At 43.9% G+C, this 14,568-nt stretch overlaps 1 protein-coding gene and 1 long non-coding RNA gene across 3 annotated transcripts in view; one reads left to right on the top strand and one right to left on the bottom strand.

Moving 5' to 3' along the window:
- LOC113011595 (NACHT, LRR and PYD domains-containing protein 3-like) overlaps window positions 1-14,568 on the bottom strand; it is a 604,422-nt gene that overhangs the window by 50,772 nt on the left and 539,082 nt on the right. The window lies entirely within an intron of this gene.
- LOC113017362 (uncharacterized) lies at window positions 208-7,126 on the top strand. The gene is made up of 2 exons (XR_013905642.1): window positions 208-2,241; window positions 6,552-7,126. It is a non-coding gene; the product is annotated as an uncharacterized LOC113017362 (long non-coding RNA).

The following is a 14,568-nucleotide window of genomic DNA, read 5'->3' as shown; positions in this document are numbered from 1 at the left end:
GAGCCACAGTCGCCTCTTTTCCAGTAGAACATAACTGCCTCAGCTCAACTTGACTCTGTCTCTCAGTTACAGTTGAGCACCACCTCGGTGTGGGTGGGGCTGTTACAGCAACACAACCTGAAAGTCCCGTGATGTCATTTGTATGTGACGCAAACACAACAAGCGATGACATCCCGGTGATGGAACATCTGCACCCCGTCACTGGACTTCCTGTGTAGCCGTTTCCCTCGTTGCCAGGCAGGTTTGAGTCTTGAAGGGTTCGCTCTCATAACCGATCCAGTGATGTCACTTCCTGGCCATCAGCGGCATGTATCTGGGACACAAACTGGGCTTGGAACTGGGTGAGAGATGAAACTCTGAGAAGCTCTTCAGACGACGCTGACCTGCATGACTGAGGACCTGCACAGACTTGCTGCCTCGCTCTTTGTGAGGAACGTCCTTCAGGAGTATGAAAGGGAAACTAGCAGTTTATTGAAACCAGCTCCGCTTCAACCTGAGATGCACACAAAGTAGACTCGTTCCCCAAGAGTTTGCACTTTGGATCCCAGGTATCGAACCAGCAACCCTCTGATTAGCAGATGAGCCAGTCGGGCTACAGCTACCCTACGTGTGTGTGTGTGTTGCCTGTTCATTCACATAATCCATCTTATCTCTAATGAAAAAGCCAAATGAAATCCTCAGATTTGCCCCTCAGGTTCCCACAGTGTTCAGGTCACACCAGGCCACAGTCCCACATTTGAGCCACGACTGTGGGTCACACAGAGGACAGAGCATGTCCTTTAGCCTTCTTTGTTTTTGGATTGTGTGCCACAGAGTCTCCCTGAAGATGATTTTGGCACGTTTGCTGAGATTGTTTGAAAAACAAGCTAAAGAACACGTCCACGATGTCACAGCAGCTGTGGGCCTCGATGGAGCCCACGTTTGTCCTGGAGGCGTCCTCTGTGGAGCGAGGCCGGCTCACATGGTTCAGTCTGAACAGGGTGAAGCTTCAGGTTTGACCTGATTAACTTCCAGTAGTGGAAAAGCAGCTGTAGCTGCATTTTTCATCACTATTAATGGGATGCTGCTGGGACCTGCTGTTAGTGGGAGCTCAAAGCCTGAGGCCATCATTAAGATCTGTGTGGGTCTGTGTGGGTCTGTGTGTGTGTGGGACACTCACTGAGTAGTAGTCGACTGACCGACCCAAACACGGTGACTTCATATCACAGGAAATATTCAGCTCAGGCTTCTGTCTGACGCTTTGCTGTCTCACATTTAAATCACAAAGGTTGTTTCTACAAACACCCACTCATCTATCGTCCTCTTTCACACCGGTCACAGACCCACTGCTGAACTCACAATATCATTTATTTTCCTTGTGTTTGATTGGTGGTACAGTTGTTTTATTTTGTGTGTTTGTTACACAGGAAAGCTGTTATTGATCAGTTTGAGAGTAAAACAGAAACTGTGAGTGTAAATGTGGAGATTACAGTCGTTTCATGCTGTAACCTACAAAATGCTTTGTGCAGACGAGTCAGTGAAATCAATCAATCATCGTGATTTCTTTAGCTCATGAACACCGTGTGGGGTCAGTGTTAACAACATGGTGCAGAAAGGAAACACAAGCGTGGAGTCGGTGGTGCAAACGGTGGCTCGTGCATCAATCAGCTCCAGCTGTGATGCATCTCTTTGATTAGTGGGAGCAGCAAACTCCATCCAGACAGCTTCCTTTGTTTTTTTCACTTGACTAATCAATCAGCGCACAGCTCCGTTTAGCACACACGCCATCTTTAACGACGGCGTGGAGTCTGTGCCCTGTTCCTCCCACACACGAGTGTTCATTCATGTTCGGCCTTGTGTCTGAGCGTTTCCTCTCGGTGTGTCTGTAACGAGGAAGCCACGGGCAGGTCGCACACAAACGTGTGGCTGCCGAGTGTGCGAGTGTGGCAACGTGTGGCAACTATTCTGGTTTCCAGATAAACACTGGTGGCAGCTGCTGCCATGGCAACACCATTGTGCTCCCTCCCTCCCTCGCTCGTCTCCCCTCCCTCTCCCCAACCACTCCTCTCTCTCATGCTCCGCCGGCTCAGAGAGCGAGGACCAGAGAGGAGAGAGGTCAGCTCGATTCAGAGGACAGAAAGAAGAAAGGAATAACCCGGAGTGGACGGGGACAGGATGAGCGAGGACAGCCACTCCCACTACAGGCTGGACCCCAGCGATCGCCTCAACGGGCTGGGACAGAGGAGGAAGAGACCCAAGAAGGTAAACGAATAGATGGAGAGCCACGTGGTGCAAAGTGTGTAAGGATGGAGCACCCCACCCTGCAAAAAGAGAAAGGAGGTGGGGTTAGGTGAGCTTTGTTTATGTGCAGACGAGCGTCCACATGATGTTAGGAGCACCGAACCATCTCTCACCCCGTCGTCTCCTGTGGAGTGTGTGGCTGCTCCCCCACAGCAGTTGTATCCTCTCTCATATCCTCCGTCTCCTGGTGTTGTGTTGCTCCACAGTGAGTCGTAGTAGGAGGCTCACATGCTGTCAGGGTGGGTCCCTGCTCGCTCTTTGTGCGCCTGTCGTTGGGGGTTTTGCTGTTTGCAGCTATCAGGAGGTTTGTGTTGTAGCCTGATGTGAGAAGTGTTGTTATTATCATCATTTTTAACATTTCTGCACCGCTACAATAAACAGACACACACCCATCAGCCTGTTTACAGATCTATACGCCCATAAAGACGTGAAACACACATTGCACAAATCTACTATAACGTGTTCATATGTGTTATAAAATAAAGAGGTAAAGTATTAGCTGTTCAGGTTGATTCATAAATATGACCTCAGCACGTGAAATCCTTCTGCTGACATCCCTAAAAGCTCGTCAGACCAACGAAGCCGTACAACACAAATAACCAGACCAAACCAGGGTTGTGCGTCTGTTGTTGAGAACATTGTCAGTAAACCACAGATCAGTGTTTATGTACCAGTGACGTCCTGTCAGTCTCGATGTAATGATTCCTGACAGCGCGTCTTTGTGTGCCACCTGCTCGCTCAGCAGCTACACAACCCAGGAGCTCAGTTTTGAAACAAACCTTAGCACAGTGTTTGTGTGTCCGCCGGGAGCGATGTCTCACTCTGTTTCCATCCTTTTCTCGTGAACAGCGATCTGGTGTTTCTGAGGACACAGAAGCATCCAGCGTCATTATTTTTGTGTATGTCGTGTGAGCTGAGAGTGGAGCGCTGTAACCAAAGGTAGTGAGCGCGTCAGCCTTTAATGTCGCGGCCGGTTGTGCGATCGTGTCGCCGCTGAACTCGTGTGGCCTGAAACTGAGAGTTTGTCTCAGGGATCTTTACATTTGAAGTCAGGTAAACAGGAGCAATCATCCAGTGAACTAACAGAACATTCAGGAGCAGTTTACTCTCATGAATGTCAGACAAACTGAGGTTTGTGTGTCAGTTAGATTCTTTAAGTCATTAAAGTGTCTCTGTTAGGAAAAGCATCTGTTTCCTCCACCTCTGCAGAACTGCGTGACCCGTAGCATCATTGCAGGAAGTATCCTGTGACAATGAGTGACTGCACATCATCATTATCAACACATAAACCTGTGGTCTGGACCTGCAGTTCTTATTTTTACTGTCTGGTTTTGTGTAAAGCAGCACTTCAGTAACCTACCTGTAAAGCAGGAGTGGGGTAGGCGGAGGTTTACCCTGGTGCAGGTGTGCCGCGGTCAGTGGAAGAATCCGCGAGTTTCTCTGTGAGTTTCCCATTACGTCGTAGCTACTCGGTGCTTGTTGGAAGTTTAGGGGTTTTTTCGCTGTAAAAAGAAGTTTTCTTCCCACGCACAGCGGACACTAATGTTTTTGTCACTTTTTATGGAATCAAACTCAAAGTAAGGTCAGTACTTCCACGCTTTAAACGCTGCACGCTCATACTCTCTCTGCACTCGATATGTGATCCACTGTTGATCTGCACACAGCTGTTGTCACTAACGGCGCACTCGCTTACGTCACTGTCGTGAGACATTCTCGCAAAAAAATCACGGTTTTAGTAACGCAGTAACGCAGCGTTCCTACGGGAAAGTAACGGTAATCTAATTACTGTTTTTGCAATAGTAATCCCTTACTTTACTCGTTACTTCAAAAAAGTAATCGGATTACGCGTTACTGGAGCGTTGTTCTCCTCTGTAACAAAGCAGTGATAAAGGAATAGATGCTGATTTTATTAACTTGTGTCTTTGTGCTGCTGGATTCAGTCTGAAGCAGGCAGCAGTGCTGAACCTACCAGTGTAAATGTGATGGTGGAAGCAGAGGCCAGCACTTGGCAGTGCTAAACACAATAAAAGACTCACAAGTTCCTGCTCAAAGGTCAGCTGCCTTCAGATCAATCATTAACCTGCAGCAGGTTGTGGCCTGATGTGTTTGTAAGAGTTTCACTTTCAGGAGGAGAAGATTTAAACGAGTCACACAAATGTGAACTACAAAGTCTGTGACACACAATTTATGCAAACTGCATGAAATCTGACCTGAAGAAATCCAGTCTTCTGCCTGTTGTGGTTGTGACAGCTGCTCGTAGGAGAGTTTGTTTGTAGGAGGTGGAGATGTTCTCAGATCAAGTGCGTAATCGTCTCTTTGTGTAGACGCTAAAAGCTGTGAGCCAAAACTCTCTGCTCTGAAACTCTTCACTCAGTCCTCACGCTGAGAGTTTAGAGGCTGAACTTCTTGTTCCTCCATAACACTTTTCATGAAACAGCAGAAATGAGCTTGTGTTTCTCAGCAGTGCGCACACAGAGAACCGATCCTCTCTGCTCAGTCTGAACAAATCAAAGTGAAACGTCAGTGAAAACACAGCTGCTGATCAAACTGTGTCAGATTAATGCCTCAATGTTTCACTGTGAGGTTAAAAAATACATAAAAATGATTTAAAGAAGTAGGAGGCAGATTTTCACAATAAGAGCACTTTGTTTTTAATTCAGTTAATGTCAAACTGTCATCAACACCTCTGTGTCGTCTCCGTCTCTGAGCAGATTCAGGCATTACTCAAATAATAAAGGCTTTTTTTCACTATTATACTTTTCATTAGTCTCCAGGTTGATGATTATAAACAGAATTATTAAAGTTTTTATCATTTCAGGCTGAAAATCAACATGAATTTGGTTCTAATCAAAGAAGCTGCTTTAATGTGTGTCATTAAAATCCTCACACAGACTTAAAAAGGCGACATTAACATTAAAATAAATGAAAGAAGCTTCAGCTGAGAGCTTCATGCAGTCATCATCAGCAGCTCATAGCAGTCACAGCTCTTTATTACGCAGCTTTGCAGGAATTAAAGTGGCTGAAGTGTCAGAGTTTGTGTGAGAAGCTGCTTCATGGACAGCTGTACACACGTCTTTATTATTTCTTCATAAATCAAACACACAGGTTTGTCTGCAGATGATTTAAAGTGTGTCGTTGTGCAGTTAAAGCTGTTTGTGTGACGCCCTGACCTCCTGGGAATGAAACAGCCAATCAGATCCATCAGAGAGAGAGCAGGAAGTGTTGTGTGTTTGTGACAGAACAAGGAAACAGTGATGATGATGAACATAAAGGTCCTCTGATGTTTCCTGTTACAGTAACGCTTGTTCATCTGTTGCTCTCCTACACTTTCCTATAAATAAAGGAGAAAAAGTCCGTTTAGTTTCATTTCCTACAGCTCAGAGTTACACTTCACATTCCTGCTGTCACATCAAAAAGCTTCACTTTGGTCCAACATCTACATGTTAACATGAAACACAGACAGACTCAGAACATCTGGAACATCTGCACTTTGACCCAAACTGTTATAGCAGGATATTTTCTACATATTTCTTATGTTGGACCTGTTTGAACTGTAAACGACCTGTAATCATCTGTAAATGGTGTGAGACACACTGAGGCCACCTACAGGGCAGCTGGGGAACAGCAGGGATCTGAAATCATACGAGACGTTAGTGAGTGAGAAGAACAAACGGACTTAAGATGGCTCGAAGTGATCAAAGTTGATCTAAAACAGAAGATAAATCCACTGATTCTTTGTAAAGTTCATCTGCTGCTCACATGAATCCATGAAAGATTTATTTCACTGAATGTTTCTTCAAAGCTCATTTCAACCTGTTGAAGTCATGAATGAAAGTGCAGACTGAGAGTGGATCACATGATGTTTGAGGTGTGTCATGTGACATGTTCAGTATTGTCACACATGTCTAGATTGTCCCTGATATCATAACTGCTCAAACACTGATGATTATATTTGAAGAATTATTCCTGATGGCAGCAAAGTTTGAATGGAGCTCTCTGTCTGTGCTGATTTGTCGCCCTCTGGAGCTCAAAGCACAAACCTACAGGGCAGCTGGGGAACAGCAGGGATCTGAAATCATACGAGATGTTAGTGAGAAGTTAGAACAAACGGACTTAAGATGGCTCGAAGTGATCAAAGTTGGTCTAAAACAGAAGATAAATCCAAAGCAGCATCAGATGAATGTTACCATTTCCAGTTACGGTGCCCTTCATCTAATATGGAAATGTGTTGTTTTTTTTTGCCGTGTTGTTGTTCTTCCTATTGTGTTTAGGCCAGAGATGCTCTTCAAACAGCGGACAGACATGACCACATTACAAGAACATGGTGTGAGTCCGATTTGATATTCCAGTCAACGCTGAGAGACCTTAACCAGGAAGTCAGAGGTCAGCTGATGCTGCGAGCAGGAAGTGAACCAAGGGAAAGGTCCACTCTACTCAATCTCAAAGAAAATATGCTGGTATTTGTTGATGTTGATGGTACAATAAAAATATATAATATAATAAATAATAAAATATCATGTGATGATGAGATGTGTTGTTGGTGTTTGTATTTTCTGTAAATGTCTTTTTTAATGTAAATGCTTTGTTCCAGACGGACAGGGAATCAGTTGCTGTACGATGACATCATCTTGATGTTGACGAGGAGGGCGAGAAAAACTAGTTTTGTCCTGCAGATGGCGATCTTGCACCGTGTTCAGAGAGCCGACACTTTGATGGTGCTGCTCTACTCAGCTTACTTTAGCCTGGGTTGGACTCTATATGAGCAGCTTCCACTCTGGTTTCACTCTTAAACACACTTGTTTGATTTCACTTGTAAAAGTTGAAGAATAAATATTTTATTACAAAATTATTTGTTGATGCATTTTTTTAGGGTCAAATATCTTGTTTGATTTGAGGAATGAACTGTTAGGGTGGAAAAAGTGAATCAGGTTAAAATAGTGGTGCTTTATATCAGTGAAGATGTATAATGTAATTTAAAATGTTGATGATGGGTTGTAGTGGGCTTGTACTTACAAAACTGCCTCATTTTATTGGAACGATCCACAGTTGCATCCACTCACGGATGACATCTGACATCATTTGACATCTGGTCTGAACACGTTTGTACACAAGATGCCTCAGTTCTGGATGTTCCCACAGACTCCTCTGTGCACCTAAAGAAAAGGTCAAGGGTCAGCAGCACATGTAGTTGGGACAATTCTTCAGTCGCACAAACTACACAATGATTTTCCTCCAATGACGACTTTTCACTTGCAGAAATGGTCCTGTGTGATTTCCAGGCTGTGATATAAAAACTAGTTCCTAATGGCAGCGACTCACTCAGTAAACATGTGTTTCCTTCACCAACCTCACACACAGATCCAATAAGATCAGGAAGTGGGCAGTATAGTACAATATGTGTTATTCTGTGCTGCACTGCCCAAACTAAAGATCTGCTGAAGTGTTGGAAATGATCCAGATGTTTATTTTGGACGATACAGCAGAAGATCAGACATGAAAGTGGAGATAACACAGAAGACCTGCAGCAAAGGTCAGAGGTCAGACTGGGCCCCTGGATTCAACAATGAGCCAATGATCATCAAGCAGTGACTAAAGCAGAGCCCTGACGTTCTGACATTCATCACACAGTCAGAACAAATGTCTGCTGATGACTTCATCTCATGAAACGACTGATAGATGTCAGTTCATTGATCAGCTGAGCTGCTGATCTTCATCGTCACAGAAACATTCAGCTTGTTTCAATCAGTAAATAACTCCCACTACTCCCAGTTTGAACTGTTCCCACTCAAAATGCTGTGAGAACAATGATCATTGTAGAACTTCACAAACATCACGTGTTGTTTTCCACATGTAAGATCAGCAAACACACAGAAACTTCCTGTTGCCACACACGGCCTCTAAAATCTCTTCCACGCTTTCTGTCTGAAGTCCACTCTCTGTGTCGGATCCACAGGAAACAACAAGATCTTATTAACATGGTTTTCAATGTGTCTCCTTCCAAAAAGTCCAACCAATGAACAAATGTGTGTATTTGTGGAGGCCGAACAAAAGCATGACACATTTCTCTGTTTCTATAAACTGGAGTCAAACACAAACATGAAGAGTTTCACTGACAGACTCCAAAATGCCCCCACAGTGGATCAAAGGGAAATCCTACAGTGTGGCCAGAGACTCTTAATGGCTCCAACATCAACACATCCACAATGTTGGATCCAGTTCTGCCTCACAGAGTTACTAAGACACACCCTCTGCCAGCATCACAACAGCTCCACCTGCTTCACCTGCCTCCTCAGCATCTGTACACCTGAAGAGAAAAGAAAGGCTCCAACAGCTCAAATCTACAAAGGATTCATGAAGTTTCATCCAACAATAACATGTTTGCCTTCCACAGTGTGCTGTTAGACACCACTGTACCTCTGCCATTTCAAAAAGAGCAGCTTGGGAACATTTTGGCTCCAAACACTTTGTGTTTAAGTTCTTTGTTTTCTTTGTGAAGCCGACAACATCTGGAGCTTTGTGACTCATAGAAACATCATTTTGTTCTTTAGATGACAGCAGATTGGGACTGAATAATCAATCACTATCAAACCAATAAAGACAAACATGCTGATTTTACAGGAACTTTGTTGGAGAAGCTGCAAAGACATGAAACTGGTGGAGATCCCAAACCAGTTGATAGTGCTGGTTATTCCAAATAAAGCTGTTTCCCTTTGAGATGAAATGACTTTGTGTCCTGATATATAATAAAGATGTTGTTGTTTTTGAGCCCCTGTATTAAAAGTAGTTTAAAGTCAGCTTGAGTTTGATGTCTTTATGTCAAAGCTGCTCATGATGTTGAGCTGCTGATGGAATAAAAACAATATAAAAGCATGTAGTCCAGACTTAAATGTAGCCTGTTGTTAGCTGAGGTCCACACACAGTGTTTGACAGTGTAAAGTGTGTGAAAGGGCTGCTGGTGGAGCTCACTAGGATGAGCAGGTGACCACGAGGTGGAGAGCAGCTGGCCTGGCTTTGACCCGGGCCACGCCCCCTTTCTCTCTGCTTTGCTGTCACTTATCTTCACTGCTCTGTCCAATAAAGCTGAAAAAGGCCCCGAATCAAAGAAATCTGCTGCAGCCTCTGAAATGTCTTCTGTTTCCTTCCCGACGGCTTTTTCACCGTCAGCCCATCAGACAGTCCAGCAGCATTTATGATGATGTCATGATGTTGAAGAGGCTGCTACGGTGGCCTCCCATGACCCCCAGCCTCATCACAGCTGAGATGCAGACATTTGAAAACATTCAGCAGACAACTGAATAACAGTCCAACACAACAGTCTGTGTGCAGACACACACTGACCTTTCATAGAGTCAAACACAGCTGGTTGAGTCATTTCTCTGTGAGTCTAAAGTGAATCTAGTATTTGAAAGTCCACTTCCTGTATTTGTTGTTGAAGACTTCTTCAGCTTCTTCTCAAGGACATCAGCTGCTTGTTTGGCAGCAGAGGCAGTTAAGAAGCTTCCTGAAAAACACTGAACAGTGAGTTCACTGTGGCATATGACAGATTCAGCTTTCTGTGTGCAAATGTGTCTGTGTCGACCTTTCAAATGCTGTTGAATCCAAAACATCAGCGGCTCCTCGGCTGCTCACTTCATGCACTTCTGTCTGTGTGACAGTCCAATGACATCACAGCTGTTTCCAGCCCCAGTGTCTCAGGACTGGACACCTTTAAACATGTCGAGGATCAAACAGCGTCCAGCTAAACACACATGAAACTATCAGAGCTGACAATCATTCCAATAACATCTAATGGTTCATGTATGTAGACACAGGACTACAAGGAAATGGCTCTCAGCATCTGGCTGTGGGAACACATGAGTCCCTGTTTGTGTTCAGATTGTGTGCATGTTTTAGACGTGTGTCACATGTAGAAACACAACAATCCCACAATGACACACAGATGTGTTTGACACAGCTGTGCAGCTGTAAGTTGTTTCTAATGGTTCATTGAAGCTCTTCTAACATTCTGGAGACGATCAGTACATGAATCTGTTCAACACGACAACAATTTGACTTCAGTGTGAACGTTTGCATTAAATAACCTTCTTCATCCAGCTGACAGCATCTTCATCCTATGATGTGAACAGTTCCTCCTGTTGATGACAAACCTCTGACAGGATCTGCTTGAGGAGCTTTTTCATGTGCAGCTCTCTGAGCTCAGGGCTGAGCTGCTGTTTCATCTTTAAGAGCTGCTGCCTCCTCGCCGGACTTGTTCTCCTCTTCTTCTCCTAATGACACCATTTCTGCTTCATATTAAATTCAATAAAGATGCTGACATGTATCTGTAGCAACAACATCATTGAATCTGTAACAACTGGAGCCAAACCAGTGGCTCTGCTGGGATCACTGGTGAGCCAACACTTCCTTGTTGATGCAGATTTCAGGGCTTCCTTTTGCTCCTCCGTTATAACTGTTCTCTCTTCTCAACACATGATGACACAAAGGAATCAGCAGTGACAAAGATGATGCTGAAGAGAAGCACACACTTCACACATATAACAGACCAGTGCAGTTACACACACCTCTGCTCGACATCAGGCCTCAAACAAAGACACAAAACACTAACTTGACTCTAAACAGAAGAAACGAGCAGCTGTTTCTGTTCTGTGCTTATTTATATTTGACACACATGCTTCTCTTTGTGCAAACACACATCGCACTATAAGGGTAACCTCGCACACAATGATTGGACAGCACAGTGATGATGCTGGGAGATCCTATACGCAGCAACACAGAAACACTGAGAACTTTAAACAATGATGGAAAGTGTTATAAATGACTTGTTGGCCTCTGATCTGTCACAAACAGCTGAAACGTGTCTCTCATGAGTCACATGAAGGTTTTTGACAGAAAGGACAAAAAGTAGCTGCAGTCAGTTTGTGTCATTTTTATATTTATTCATCTGGGAGAAAAATCTGAGGGACATTAAAATGTGTTTTCAACAGAGACAAGAACATGAATATAACAGAACAGGTAAATGAACATGTTTCAAGTAAACAGCTGGACTGATCAGGTCCAAACACAGAGTGATAAACTTGTCAAACAGCTGTCATATCTTTATATAGAAGCTCTTTATAAATGCTGCTCACTGCAGTCTGTTTACTAATAATGTCAAAGTGTTAGAAACACAGAAACATCAGAATGGTCTTTGTTCACAGAAACCTGTCTGGGATCCTTTGTTGTTCTTTTGATGCAGAGTTACATTATAAATATAAAGAGTTATTTCAGAGTCTCATCAGTTTTCCTGCATGTCTTTATTTAACACATCAGCAGGGCTGAAGCTCTCATGTTAAACACACACTGATCTATGGACACGTTCATGTGTTTCTAACAGAACCAGGCTGTTATCAGCCTGCACTAACATTATGTCACACACACTGAATGTAACAGTGACAGTTTACATCATCACACAATCAGCTGTGATTGTTTCACTGTCATCAAACGAGTCAACAGGAAGTAGAATCAATAGAAACCAATCATTTACTGACAGCATGTCTGATGGAAATAAGTGCAGATTATGTATGAAGTCTAACTGCACACAGTAACTGTGTTACAATAAGGACTTAACAGCGCCCTCTGCTGGAGTGTTTCAGTACTGCGTTAACTACAATACACCACCTCCTCCTCACACCACCTGCTACAGCTCTACTCTTCTATGACTACAGTCATCCACAGCACTGATGTGAGGTCACATGGTTCATATGTAAGGAGCACAGCTGACCTCAGGTCAGTTTAATGACTGTGAGCAGCAGCTGTGTTATTGTCACTGTGACAGGGAGACACTCTCAGACACAGCGCTCATGTCAGCTTGTTCTCATGCAGGAGGATCAGGAGCTCCATGTTTGTCTTTCTGTTTGAATCATGATGTGTTTGTGCCATCAGAGTCTGTCATGAGTACTCAGGGTTTCACAGCAGCTCTTCTGGATGCTGACGAGGACTCCAACCTCATGTTTCACCTCTCTGAGCTTCTGATGTCTGTGAACACTCGTGTTTCTTCTCTGGGCTCATCTGGACAAAAACACCTTTCTGTGTTTGGCTGCAGCCTCATTCTGACTGACAGGAAGTGTGTTATCCATGAGCTGCACTTCTGTGAGGAAGTTTCCTGCTGTGTTTCCTGTCTGTGGACAAACACGAGTGTTCCAGCTGAGGACTTGGTTCCTTCCACCTGTCCATACAGGACATCACGCTGTCTGCAGCTCTGTAAATGCAGCTCCAGGTCCTTCCACGTGCTGCTCTGTATTTGTGCAGTTTGTAGTGTGTCCTGGGAAACGTAGCACACATGGTGTTCTTCTGCTGTTTCCTCCTTTCACTGAGTGTGAAACACTGACGCTGTGCTGTTGTTCACAGAGGGGAGCTGATTCTAGCTGCAGCTGGACTCTGTCATCTAACTGAATGTGTTGGTGCTGATCACGGGGCTCTGAGGGGGGAGCAGCAGGAGGACTCTGGATGCTGACGTCAGTGTATCTGTGGAAGCTCCCACAGCGTGTCTGTCATTCAATATTGTGCTGTATATTGTATCTATGCAAAGATGAACAGACTGTGTGTTCACTGGTCTCTGTGCTGCAGCTCTGATGTCATCATCACTCCCTCCTCCACCCTCAGCAGTCCCAGCATGCTGCTGTGGTGCACCCCACCCTCACTCTACACCTGAGCCACAGACCACACCCTCCACCTCAATATACACCACAGTTTTCTCTGCTGTGGAAATGAGATCAGGAGGAAATCATCATTATTATTATTTAATAAACGCTCACATTAATGTGGGCTTATTTGTTTCATATTAGAAACATTAGTTGAGTGTTTTTAGTATAAAATGGTCAAAGTCCCTCTTTTTGCTCCTCCCCTCACCTGTGGATGGGCGGTGCTGTTACCGTGGTGACAGCTTGGATGTGTTTCAGTCCTGCCTGGTTATCACTGCAGGAATCTTTCACATTTATTACAGGTAATAACTCTGATTTTTCTGTGTATTATGAACCAAATGTATCCTGATACACACAGAGATGGATGAGCAGAGGTTTTTTTTGCAGTTTATGTAGTTACTATGGACTTAATGCATACATATTATTAAAATTAGGGCTATAACAGTTGTATTGATGTATAGCAACTTGAAATGCTCCCACAAATGGCTCCACAGCATGTAAAAATATAACAAAAGCTCTGGCGGACTTGGTTCTGTGGTCAGTCTTAAAGGGTGAAGTTAAACTCTGTAATCTTCACTGTGTCACAGAGTTCAGTGAGTCCCGTTATTCACAGTATCAATCAGATCATCAGAGAACAGCTGATCAGCAATCAGTGGTGCCAACAGCGCCTCCTGTGGTGAGAGGATGCAATAATGCAATGTAGCATTTTTCCACTCAACACTTGCAGTCATGGAAACTGTCTGTTGGATCTGTGTGACGTTGCTTTCTTGGTTAGAGTTCCTCACAAACGTCCAGATGATTCTTCTAATGAGGCGTCGACCATGTTTGCAGCTCTTTGGAAGAAAACGTCGCCCTTTGCCATCCTTACTTTTCTTTGACTTCTTCAAATGCAGCTGAACTCCAGCTGGTATTTTCTTGGACTTTGCAGCTGTTTCTGGTCATCAGTTCATTCCTGCAAACCTCTGAAGCTGAACAACAATGATGCTGCATTGCTGGCTGATCCCAAAAGGTTGATTCTGTTCATCTGGACGTTTTCAGAAACGTTTGCTCACTGATCAGGTGACTTCTTCAGTCTCAGCTGACTGCAGCTTTACAAGCTTACAAACAGCACATTTGCACAATGACTGAAAGCAGCAGCACCTGATATATATGATACTAATATAATACAGATACATATATAATCCATACTAATGATGAAGGAACTGAGCTCACAGTCCATTGTTCATTCAGTGAACTACTCAGTTTATTTTGGGCCTCAGAAATGCTCACTCTGTTTGTACATCACTGTCAGCAATAGACTCATTCTGCTGTGTGGACAGGAACACATGTGACATCACTTCCTGTTTGTTTGTGACTGAAGAGGAAGAAGTTTACAAGGAATCATTTAGAAGAGTTTCAAACATCAACTGATTGAATCCATGAATCTGAAAACGTGTTTGTGAGTGAAAGAGACAGACATGTACAGACTGAACTATCTGTTCAACAGTCAGAGTGTTTCTGTAACAGGAGACACTCTTTACACTCCACTCAGCACAGGGACACTGAGGAACCAGGAGACCAGAAACTAAACCCAGGATAAAGAGTTTGAGTGAATGTGGTGTTGAAGGTG

Source organism: Astatotilapia calliptera, chromosome 3 (genome assembly GCF_964374335.1).
Source record: "Astatotilapia calliptera chromosome 3, fAstCal68.1, whole genome shotgun sequence".
Taxonomy (NCBI): domain Eukaryota; kingdom Metazoa; phylum Chordata; class Actinopteri; order Cichliformes; family Cichlidae; genus Astatotilapia; species Astatotilapia calliptera.
Note: the sequence above shows the minus strand (reverse complement) of the source record. Positions and strands in the feature narration are given on the sequence as shown.